This window comes from Fukomys damarensis, unplaced genomic scaffold, assembly GCF_012274545.1.
Source record: "Fukomys damarensis isolate Sample0158 unplaced genomic scaffold, DMR_v1.0_HiC HiC_scaffold_4, whole genome shotgun sequence".
Lineage (NCBI taxonomy): Eukaryota > Metazoa > Chordata > Mammalia > Rodentia > Bathyergidae > Fukomys > Fukomys damarensis.
The window spans coordinates 862,548-874,771 of record NW_022900916.1 but is presented as its reverse complement, the minus strand read 5'-3'; the positions used below and the strand labels follow the sequence as shown (position 1 = coordinate 874,771).

Genomic DNA, 12,224 nt, shown 5'->3' with positions numbered 1-12,224 from the left:
GTCAAATGGAACCTCCAGTCCAAGCTCTCTGAGGTATCTCCATATTGATTTCCATAGTGGTTGCACGAGTCTGCACTCACACGAACAATGGAGAAGGGTTCCTTTCTCCCCACAACCCCGCCAACATTTGTTATTGTGTGATTTCTTGATAGCAGCCATTCTTTGTGGGGTGAGGTGGAATCTCAGTGTTGTTTTCATCTGCATCTCTCGAATGTCCAGTGATGTGGAACATTTTTTGATATGTTTATTTGCTGCTTTCACTTCTTTGTCTGAGAAATGTCTGTTCATTTGAGATGCCCATTTTTTATTTGAGTCTTTATATTTGAGGGGTTGATTTTTTTTTTTAGTTCTTTATGTTTTCTAGATAGTAGACCTTTGTCTGAGGAACAGCTGCTAAAAGTTTTTCCCCACATTGTAGATTGTCTTTTAGCTCAGTTAGTGGTTTCTCTTGCAGTGCAGAAGCTTTTTTAAAAGTTGAGATCCCAGTTATTGATTCTTTGGTAGCTCCCATGCTACTGAGGATTTGTTCATAGTCTTTTCCTGTGCCGAAATCTTCAAGAGTTCTCCCTAACTTATCTTCCAGCAAGTTTAGTGCTTCTGTTTTAATATTTAGATCTTTAATCCACTTGGATTTTAGTTTAATGCATGAGGAAAGATAGGGGTCTAGTTTTAATCTTTGACAAGTTGAAATCCAGTTTTTCCGACACCACTTATTAAAGAGGCTACCTTTCCTCCAATGAGGATGGTTGGAGCCTTTGTCAAAGATGAGGTAGCTGAGTATGTCTGGAGTTGTTTTTGCATCTCCTAATCTATTCCACTGATCCTTAGGTCTGTTTCTTTGCCAGTACCATGTTATTTTTATCACAGTGGCTTTATAGTCTAGTTTCAAGTTGGGGATTCTGATACCCCCTCCTGCCAGGTCTCTGTTGCCTAGAATAGCTTTTGCTCTTCTAGGTCTCTTCTGTTTCCAAATGAATTTTTGGATTGTTTTCTCTAGTTCTGTGAAACATACTTTTGGAATGTACTGGGATTGCATTGAATCTGTATAGCAGTTTTGGAAGCATGGCCATTTTTCACGATATTGGTTCCTCCTGCTCAGGAACAAGGGATGTCTTTCCGTTTTCTTACATCCTCTTTGATGTCTTTTTTTAGAGTGCTGCAGGTCTCAATGTAGAGGTCTTGTGTCCTTCATTAGACTGGTTCCTAGATATTTCATTTTTTGGATGGTATTGTGAAAAGGACTGTTTCCCTAATTTCTTTGTAAGTCTTTTTAATTTGACTTCAGATTCTAACCAGTCACAGCAAAATAAATAGCAGTACCCCCAAAACCTGTTTGCCTTTTTCTCCAGTGATCAATGGAAAGAATAGCCTTTGTTCAACATTACCATTTTAGTTAGCCATCACCATAGAATCTCTCCTGAGATTTCCAATTCTTCCCAAGTGATTATGTCCTTGTAATCCATGCAGTAAAAGCACCAGCAGTGATCAACATAGGGTCATTGTTTTCAACAATGTCATAAAGTCAGCTTCATCCTACTTAGCTGTCAAGTTTGTCTACAAACCACACAGACAGAAGACCTCAAAACCAGCTGTGAGTTATATCTAGACTCCTCCCACCACCTTGGCCTGCTTGGCTCAGAGGAGGTTGCCAGAGGTAAGACCTTGAAGGGTCCACCTCCCTTCCACACTCATCCCTTCTCTCTCTGCTTCTTGATCACCATGATATGAGCAGCGGGTCCTGCACCAAGCTCCTCTGCATGCTGTTTTTCCTTTGCAGCTGACCAGCCATTGACTCAAACTCAACCCAAAGTAAACCACTCTCTCCTTAAGTGGTAGCTGTCGAGAATTTTCTCAGCAATGAGAAAGTGACTGAAACAGACTTGATACCAAGTGTGGGCTTCTTGCTGTGAATATATCTGACTTTGTGGTCCAGAAGTTTGGGGAAATGTTCACAGGAGGAGTTTGGAAATGTTTGGAGATGCCATCTGGAGAAGCACCCTAGAATGCAGAAAGAAAAGCTTTATGGGAGATTCTGCAGAGCTCAAAGGACCAGAATGCCAGTGAAAAGTCAGACAGTAAAGGCTCAGGAGGTTTCAGGTGGAAATAAGGCCTCCATTAGCAGGTGGATTTAAGACCACATGCATTATGCTCTGGTTGAAATTTTGTCTGAAGTTTGCTTGTGTCTTGAGACTTTTCAGGAGACTTGGATTAAATGTGGCAAACTAAGTAATCTGACAGGGAAATTTCAAGGTAGCTCAATGTTTGGGCTGTGGCATGGCTACTGTTTGCTGCTTTTAGCAAGATCCTCACTGAGAAACAGGAGCAAAAAGTCATTTAAAAGTTTTCATTTTTGCCAGAAAGAAAGGATCTGCACAACTGGGGAAGACGGTTGCTTGAGGAGGTTGCTTGGTTGCTGAAAAAAAAAATCAGCTTTATAAAGAACCCAACTACTTTGCAACAGGACAGTAAGACAGATGCCTTTCTGGCACAGCAAGAACCAGCAAAGCCCCACACTTTTCAGGCTCAAAGTTGCAAAAGTAAGAGATTGCTTAGAAGAGAACCCTGGACAGAACTGCTCATTCGGGAAAAAATTTCTGGATCTTAGCTCATCATCCAAAAGCCTCTGAAGCCATAATTCAATGGGGCCCATAAACTGCTCCAGCTGGTGACTGATCTTATTGTATTCCACATGTTGCTGGTTTTGCAGAAATGCAGAATGCAAGAGTTGTGGTGTCAGTGAGGCTTCCAACCAGATTTCAGAATAAGGCCTAGGAGGCCAGGAAGTGTGCCCCAGAGAAGGTAAAACATGAAGCTGTGAGTGAAGCCAAAGCAAGGTAGAGACCTCAGGAAGTTGAAGAAGCTAAAAATGTGGAACATCTGAAGAAAGCCACAGAGAGTGAATGAAGCTACTCAAGAGAGAGCTCATGGGGCCTGTGGGAGGAGGTACCACACTGAGGAAGGAGGGCAGGGCCACCCGAGCTGTCTGGAGTTCTCATCTCACTGCAACTTTCCCTAGGTGTAGGACCCAGAGCCGCAGGGCTTAATGTTGACCCTGCTGGAATTTCTTATTGCTTTGTCCCCAGTCCTTTCTATCTTCCTTTGCCCTTTTAGAATGGAAATGTTTATTCCATACTATTATAGGTTGGAAGTGTTTAACATTGTTTTTTTATTTTTATAGGGGCTCACAGCCAAGAGTTTGCCTTGAGACTCAGAGGAGACTTGGACTGTGGGCTTTTGAGCAGGGCTGGAACTGTGAAGACTGGGACTTGTAGAGGTGGACTGACTGCAGTCTGCATAGTGAGGTGGATGTGATGAGTGCTTCAGGAATGGGGATGGAGTGCTATCATTTACATCTTGACATCCCCAGTGGCCGCAGCACTTGTAGGTGCTTTTTGGAAAAAGACTGGGCTGTGGCAGGCCTACAGCTTATCTGCTCTTTGGAGTCGGGGCCTGGCTGAGGAGGCAGATAGCTGAGGACTCAACCCGGAAGGTGTGCCTCCCTCCCCAGCTCCTCTCCTTCTCTCTGCTTCCCTGCTGCTATGATGTAAGCAGCTTTCCCTCTGCTGCATATCTTTTCTTTGGAGCCTTTCAACCAAGGGTGGACACATGAGCCAAAATATCCCTTTCCTTCTTTCTTTCTTTTTGGTACTGGGGATTGAACTCAGGACATTGCACTTGTAAGGCAGGTGGCAGAGCCACTGAGGTAAATACCTGGCCCTCCTCCTTTAAACTGTGGATGTCAGTGCTGTATCTCAGGGATAAGAAAGTGATGAAAACAGCAGCACTCTCTGGATTAGTGCGTGTTCAGATATGGCAAAGTTTGATTAGAAAGGAATATTTTTAAATAGTCAAGAGATTCTAGCTTACTATTTATTTAACTTACTTATTTGACAGTGTCTTTTATTTTGGTGAAGAAATACATTTTTATTAGCTCCTTTATTTATTTCTTTGTTCATTAGAATACTGTTGGTTTATTCAGGTGTAAGTCAATATAACATCTGATTACACTATAACTTTAGTAAAGCATGAGCAAGTTTTGGTTCTGGATTTAACTTTGTAGTTTCTTTACATTTAGCTTTATTTTCTTTTGTCAGTGCATATAAGAATTCTGCGTTTTTTAAAAATTTTGTTTTCCAGATGATTTGCTACAGTGTTTTTCGATATTGTCTTCAGGTAAGCTTTGGATATTTTTAATTGGCCCAAACTCTGATGATACTCTGTAATCTGAATTATTTCATGCCAACAGGTTTATGTTAGAGCTATCACTCTCAGATGGTATTTTCCACCTTTGTTCACCAAAAGCTAAAGTAGAAACTGAAATCCAACTAGTGATTCATCATAAACATCTGTTTAATGAACCTTAGATTTTACAAGATCTCTACTCTTGGCTTTTTTTCCAAAACTGGAAAAATGCTTCCTACATTACTTTTTGAAACACTCTGGTTCTCTTCCAAGTGTAGGGTGAATCAGGAATGTCACACTGGAGACCAAGGTGAGCAGCCTGAGGGTGCCTTCTCCTAGTGCTTGTTCCACTTTGAGCTGTGGAAGGTGTCACTTATAAAGAGCAGGGCTGCTTGTGTGGTTTCTTTATTTTTACATTTCCTTGAATAATTCAGAATCCATCCCTGCTGAATATTGTGAACTTCACTAAACTGGTAACCACAAAAAGATTTGTGTTTGTAAAGCTCTGAAGTTTACTGGTTTTCCTTATTGTTTTAAAAAGGCATCTCAAATATAAGCTGTATTGATACAAACAGTTGCTTTGATTTCATCTTTGATTCTGATTCTAGATGCTGCATTCTCTGCATTTTATGCCATTCTTTTTGTAAGCAAATGTGACATTTTCTCATTTGGACCTATTGATTCAATTTTAGAGTTACTCCCATCTAATTTTCTTTCCTGATAAATGACTTTGTTTTCTGTAAGTCTGAGCAGCACACACATCAGCAGGTTGTATCTCCCAGTCAGTCTTCTATGCGTTGATCCTGCAAGTTTTCCCACACCCATGACAGCCGCAGTTGTTGTGAATGTCGTGAATGCAAGTCCTACACTGTGTCTGTGGTGGGCCAACATGGGTCAGCCAGAGTTTAAGATTTGAATTTGTTTTTCTTCCAAGTAGAATAAAAAAATCAGGAATTCATGAAAAACATATGCATGTGGAATTATAGATTTCCATGTTTTGTATAGTGTTCTAACCTGCAGACACTTCAAAAGCATTTTACTTAGCAAGATAACTTTTTCAGGCCTTTGCGATCATGTAGGTTTTCATGCCAGCACTGCCCTTTCTCACTTATATCTCTCCGTTCTCATTACCAATCACACCAAATAACTGCAGCTGCAGGTGGAGTGATGGCTGTGGCAGGAGCCCAGGATGCAGCAGGAAGGTGGCACCATCCAACAACAGGACGCTGTGTCCAGAGCTGGTGCTGCTCTTCCTGGAGACAAAGTGAGGGGAAAGGTGACTGCGATGAGCCAGTTTAGGGCACCAAGGCAGTCACACAGCACAGTAAAGGTACTGACACACAAGACACACTTCCAGATCTGCTTCGGAAACTAGGGAGAATGATGGGGGAAGTGAGTTTGAAGGAAGGGGAATATTTTGAGGCAGGTTAATGATGAACTGTCTTTTATTGTAGTAAATTAGCTTTAAAATTTAGATGTTTGCTGTACATTTTGACCACACTTCATATGTTACTGCACCTTTGCAAACATCAGCTGTCTTTAAAGGCAAATGGCCACCAGATCGTCAGGGAAATACAATCAAAATTACAGAGAAGGCTCCTCTCACTGCAGTAAGAGAGGCTGTCATGCAAAAGAGAAACAGCAAGCCGTGGCGAGCAGGAACAGCACAGCACCTCTTTACATGTGGCTGGCTGGAAGGTAAACAAGTACAGCCTCATGGAAAACAGGGAGGGGCCCCTAAAAAGGAGAACACGTAAGACCCAGCAATTCCTCCGCTGGATACTCATCCAGAAGAAGGGAAACCACAGGCTCCCATGCTCACCACTGCGTCATCCACAGGCCCAGACATGGACTCTAATCAGTGCCCTTCAGCAGTGAGCAGTGAAGGAAAGGCACAGTGAAACACTAGAAGCCACCGAAGAATGCAACGTGGGCGACCACAGATGGAGACAGAAGAGGCATAACCAAATGTGCACATCCTCGCACAGGTGTGAGAGCTAAGTGTGCATCTCACACAAGGAGAGCAAGTGGCAGGTACTGCAGGCTGGGAGCAGGCAGCGGGGAAGTTGGCACTAAACTGCACTGAGAGGAATGAGTTCCAGTGTTTACAGAACAGTAGTGGCTCCAGTTGAAAATAATAAACTGTATGTTCAAAGCAAGTGCAAAGGAGAGTTTTGAATATTCCTCCAGAAAGAAGAGACAAGTGTTTGAGGTGGTGGATGTGCCCTCACCCTGACCCTCACCTCACGTTGTGCACCTAAGCTGCAAGATCACCTGGTACCTCAGAAATGAGCAGCTGTGACATATCAGCAGGTAACACTTTAACATTCTTGTCACAAACACAGTTCCAGAGTCCGCTGTCAATATTTTTTAAAGAACAAATAGAGAGCACTCGATTCTGCTAAGGCAGAGAGGTGGAGTCGTGGGATCCTTCATCCAATGATGACTGAAGTGGCCACTGGTGGATGTAGTCTTGGAAATGGGCTGGAAATTGGAGCCCGGGAAGGTGGTCCCTGCACCCACAGAGCTCACGGACTCGGAGGAGAGTGAAAGCCGATAGTTCGGCATGGAGATTCCGGGAGAGCAGAGCTTCATCTCTTCACTGGTGTCGTCCTCAGCCCTGCAACAGTGATGACACCTTGCAGATACTCAAAAAGTATGCACTGAATAAACAGCTGTGGATGAAGTGCAGCAAACCACTGCAGTGAGGGAGCAGGTGGAGTGTCTGGGAGGACTTGCAGGGATTTGCTTTTTATGGGACCACAGAAGAGACAAACCAACCTCTCCAGGACTTGGGGAAAGAATTTTGAAGACAGAAATCAGCAAAGGAGAAAGGCTCTGAAGATCACAGATGCAGCCTGTGGCCAGGGAAGTTCAGGTGGTGAAAAGCAAATTGACGTGTCCAACTGTCGACCCAAGACTGAAGACAACTATGCTTCCTGAGGAGCCGCTAAGCATGTGCAGAGGACAGCTTTCAAAGGTCCAAAAGTGCTTCAAGAAATTACAAATACCTTTCCTGTTCTAGGGTAATTGGGAAACAGTTAATGCTCATCATGGGCTCCGGTGTCCTCTGACAAAGGTGGTCTTTAGAAGGATGAGTGTGACCTGAGCATTCATTACAGAGGCACCTTAATGTAAGCATGATTTTACTGTGGTTGGTTTGCTCTCTGGCCTGTGCATTAAACGATCCCATCCATCTTTTCCCCCAACTGTTAGTAAGAATCATTTTCTTAATTTAAGAAGCAAATGAGAAGAAGAAAATGGGACAGGTTCAGTGCTGGAATTGTTTATTATAAAAGAAAACTACTGTGAGTCTCAGAATAATAATTCTGAAAGTGCTGGAGTCTCTCATCTTGTCTCCTATGAAAGTTTAACTAAAGTCTCCAAAGAACAAGGAAATGTAGTCACTTCATCATTGCAACTTCAGTTCTGCATAATTCAGTCATTTGAGTGTGTAATATGCCATACCAAGTAGATATACAGAAAAAGCTCTTCCTCTGGTTAGACTATTCCCAGTCACAGGCTAAGTTTCAGAGGTGGTGTCTTAAATGCATACTACTTAGACGTGGGATGGAAGCCTTAGAAGGCATCAGATGCTTCCTACTCCACCAGCCGAAGTAAGTCAATGAAAGCAATCATCGTGCTGGCATCTGACATCTTCATGAGCACTCGGTGTCAACAGAAATATGCACCACTTCCTGTCTTTATCACAACAGCTCATGTGTTCTCCAGGATGAGACAGCAGAGAGCTAAGAACCTGTGTGGTGAGCGACCCTGATGAGCCTCAGTCCCGCTCCCACATTCCCGGTGTGAGTCCAGAAGGGAACTTCAGGCCTGCGGCGCAGGTGCGTGCCTGGCTCTGAAGAGCATCTTAGGTCTCTCCTTCACGTAGCTTTACTTCTCAGTCTTTCCTGTGTAAGCTTAACCACACCCATGCACACTGCTCTCAGACCCCTCTCTTCAGAGTCGCTGCCAACGACTGTCTTTAGGGGTCCACAGGGCAGGGCTCCCCTCTGCTCTGCACAGCCTGATCCAGGGCTTCCCCTTTCTCTCACTCTCCCTCTCCCTAACCACACCTCCTGCAGAGGCTCCAAATCCTCCGGAGAGATGGAGAGGCCCCACTGCTGTCTAACCCTAACCTGCACCCCTCAGATGCACTGATGTCTGACCACAGAACACGCTCTACCGAAGAGCCGGGAGTCCAGAGAACAAAGCTAAAAGTTTGGGTTCAGATTTATGCCTAAGCAATGACTTTCCATTCTGGGTTTTAGTAGTGATCTCAAATTAAGGAAATGCTTTTCAAATCTTCTTCCCATTTTCTCACCAACAACACACTGAACTCTTAACCCAGAGTTATAAAACAAATGTCACTCGCACCGGCCCCTTCCTTTCTGCTTCTTTCATAGTTCACCGTATCCCCCCTGAGGCTCATGTCACAGCTCATGGGAATGATTTCACTGAGGACTGGATAATAAATACTAATAAAAAGGTTCACCCCCTTCTGTGTTCATTCTGCAAGATGCATTAGGATCCAGTGTTTGTGCTTCAAGTCTGTTCCTTCAGATTTGGTTCTTTACCAAACCAAGTACTAGTGAAGCAAGCGTGAAGAAGTCCTGCTGAACCAGTGCTGTAACAAAGAGGAAAATACCTCAATTCTGAAGATATGTATAAAGTTGCAATGCAGACCATTATCAGTGACAGCAGGAACTTGGCCTGGGTCTTCCACCTTTGAATTCGGAATGGGATTGACGATTCCTGGATGCATCAGCCCACCTTTCAGCAAGACCTCACTCTCTCCCTGAATAGGCACCGTGCTCAGAGAGAAGAACCAAGCCATGTTCTGGGGCCAGCACCACCCTCGTTGCCAGCACCACAGCTCTCATGCATGTGTCTCTGACACACTGTGCAATGCACATCAGCCTGGAAAATAATCACAACCCGCTGAATAATACTCCACTCACAGCCATGCTGAATAATGAGCTTTCCAATCTCTGTTATTTGAAAGTGAAAATGCACCAGAAAAAGGTAAATGTTAAAAGCATGACTATAAATATGATGATTTAATTTACCCTGCAAATAAAGTTAGTTCTTAGACTCAAATACATATTTTAGGTAACACAACGTCTATAACTAATATTTGGTAATCTTTTATGAGATTTGTCCTCTGCAAGCTGATATACCAGTCCTAAGCTATCGAAAGAAGAAAATTCAAGGACACAGAGTCAATTATGTAGATATAAAATGAATATAAATGCCATTCTTCCCTCAGCCAGGCCCTAACAGGAATCTGGAGGAAGCAGGGCCTCACTCCTCTGCCTGGAGTCAGGTCTACAAATGGCGCACACAGGCGTCCTGGGAGGACCGACCTCAGCCTTGTTGCTGCAGTGTTCTTCCATTAGCGGTGTGGGCTTTCCCTGGTTTTCTCCTTTCACCAGACATTGATTGGCTAGCTTATATCAAAGATCCCTAAGTGAATTGAAACTCTTTGACCATCTCAGTAGGACACAGATGTAAAGCCAAACCCAAATCCCATTTAAAAATGCAATAACTACCACCTCTGTGGAATGAGTCTGGTATTCCTGTGTGCGTGCGTGCGTGTTGTGTGTGTGTGTGTGTGTGTGTGTGTTTGCGTGTGTCTCAGCCCGGTCCCACTCAGCCTGCAGGACCCTGGAGAGCGGGAAGGGCCCGCCGGCTGGCCCGCTCCTCCCACCGAGACAGCCCTGCGAGGAGCTCTCCACCCACCAGCAAAGAGGCCGGAGCCTGCTGGGAGCAACACAGGCCAGAGGCAGAGTGAGAGGGTATTTACGTGGTGCGACTTTCTCGCTTCTCGAAACTCAGAGCAAAGGGTCGGATGACCACGAATCCCATCTCTCATTATTCCCATGCAGGCGCCCAGTTTGATCTGACACACTCGGCAAGCACTGTATGGTTCCTACACCTTGGCAGTTACAAGTGGTTTGTTATTAAATAAAATATTTGTATCTTGTAGGGTTCAAATGTTTTTGTCAAAATCCCAAAGCTGTAAAATTATTTTAATGAATTTTTAGAAAAAAATAAATCTTTTTCTTCTGATAACAAACATACGTATTTTCATCTCTTCTGGAGTCAGTTCTCTAAATAGCATTTCCCCATAAATTATAACTCACAAATATTCATGCTACTTTATTTTTAAACGCACAGATTTTTGGCTTCGTTTTGCATTGCAGCACCTAGCACTGCAGAGTGACCCTGTGCACACCGACGGAGGCCAGCTGTAGCCTGGGGACCACCCTCGTCTGACCCACAGGGAGACGGAGGCAGGGTAGTTCTCAGGAGAGAGAGCGAAGGGGCTGCTGTGGAGACCGCGTGGCCTTCCAGGGCCCTCTTCATGCTGCTCGGGACCTATCAGCCCCGGCAGCCCATGAGCAGGCCGGTGACCCAGCACACATCCCACGAGGAGGAGAAGCAGCCACTCACCCGGGGCGGAACAGGGCTCCTTTCCACCAGCCACACTGGAAGTCCTGCGATCTGCGGATACACTTGGCTCTGCAGTGCTGATAATCAGGTCTATTCACAGCAAACTGGTGTTTCCTCCACATAACAGAGCCGGACCCTAGAGGAACACTGACGAATGCTTGCAGGAATACAAATGCTGCTGGCAAAGAAGCAGAGTCCTCAAGGCCTTGCCTCCAATAGAAAACCACAAGAATTGGCAAAGAAGCAAGAAGCAGCCTCACGACAAGGAGAAAGAAATCAGCCAACTGGCACCCAGACAGCATGGAAAAATGGAACACGGAGAAAATCCATGACTTCTCTTTCACACATCAGAGAAGCAGGGCCACAGGGCAGAGCAGCACCCTGAAATCTGGAGGGGCAGGCACGTCCAGAGTCCTGGCATCACAAAAGGTGCTAAAGCACAGGACAGCTAAGAAAAGCTGTCCAGTCAGAACCAGTTATGAGGCTCTCAAAGGACTGAGTCATGTGTTTCTACAACTATGGGAAGATAAATCAATACACTGCATCTGGCTAGTTTAATAAATGAATGTCAAATGTGAATAAATGGGTGCGGTTCTTTATGAGGCAAGGGTTATGGTGAAAAGGTGGTTCTGCTTTACTGAATGTGTATTGAGTCTGGAGCTCTGTTTGCCTTTGGGGATTACTTAAAGGAGGTCCATAAAAATAAGTCCATTCGTTATTTTTAAGGATCATGAACAAATAGCACTTGAATATTAAATGAAAAGAAAGAGATGCATAGCTAAAACCTAAGCAATCCAGCAACTGGCATGAATTTTAAATTCTGTTATGAGGAATTAGAAAACACAGGGGCACCTCGGTTCATGAATTCAATCTTTCCACAGTTCTGATCACAGAATTCATTCCACAATCATGGAAAGAATTAAGTTCATGAACCAAGATACTACTCTATTAAATAACTGCCAAAATAACTGAAGATTGTTGAGTATATTTTACTAATATTTTACATACGATCAATAAAATATGTCCTAGCTGTGTGATAGCACACACTAGTTCTGAATAAAATTACACAAAATTTTTCTGTGTGTTTTATCCAACGTGATGGCAAAGCTTTTATTCCAAAAATCATGCTAGTCACATCTGACAGAGTCAGCATCCAAAACATTTTTGGAAATCGATACTAAGAACTGACAAGTCTCAGCTATATTCAAATATATGAATAGAGCTATTTTTAGTATTTACCCCTTTAAAATTCTTCTTTTCACACTATTCCAAAGCTGGACATTTTCTGATGTGACCTCGGGGATAGAAGAGGTGAAATCAATACAGAAAATTTCCATTACTCTCTCCAATCACTTTACTTCATTCTTGGATTCAGACAAGTGCTAAATGTCCCAATGCCCTACTTTTCAAAGGGTTCTTCACACTTAGCAGAAATCTGAATGGCAAAGAGAGATGAAGTTTGGTAAAGCATTTTCTTAGTTTGGTGTTCTTAAAAATTCAGGGCCCCAAGGTAGCATCTATTACCAGGATTCAGGGTAGATGAGGGATACACAGACCCACTGCAAAATGGGAGAAAATGTATTATG

At 43.7% G+C, this 12,224-nt stretch overlaps 1 long non-coding RNA gene across 1 annotated transcript in view; it reads right to left on the bottom strand.

Annotated features, from left to right (window-relative positions):
• Positions 1–10,849, bottom strand: part of LOC104870822 — a 37,573-nt gene extending 26,724 nt beyond the window's left edge. Inside the window, exon 1 of the long non-coding RNA XR_782638.3 lies at positions 10,639–10,849. This is a non-coding gene — a long non-coding RNA (uncharacterized LOC104870822). The remainder of the gene's footprint in view (positions 1–10,638) is intronic.
• Positions 10,850–12,224: the final 1,375 nt, after the last annotated feature.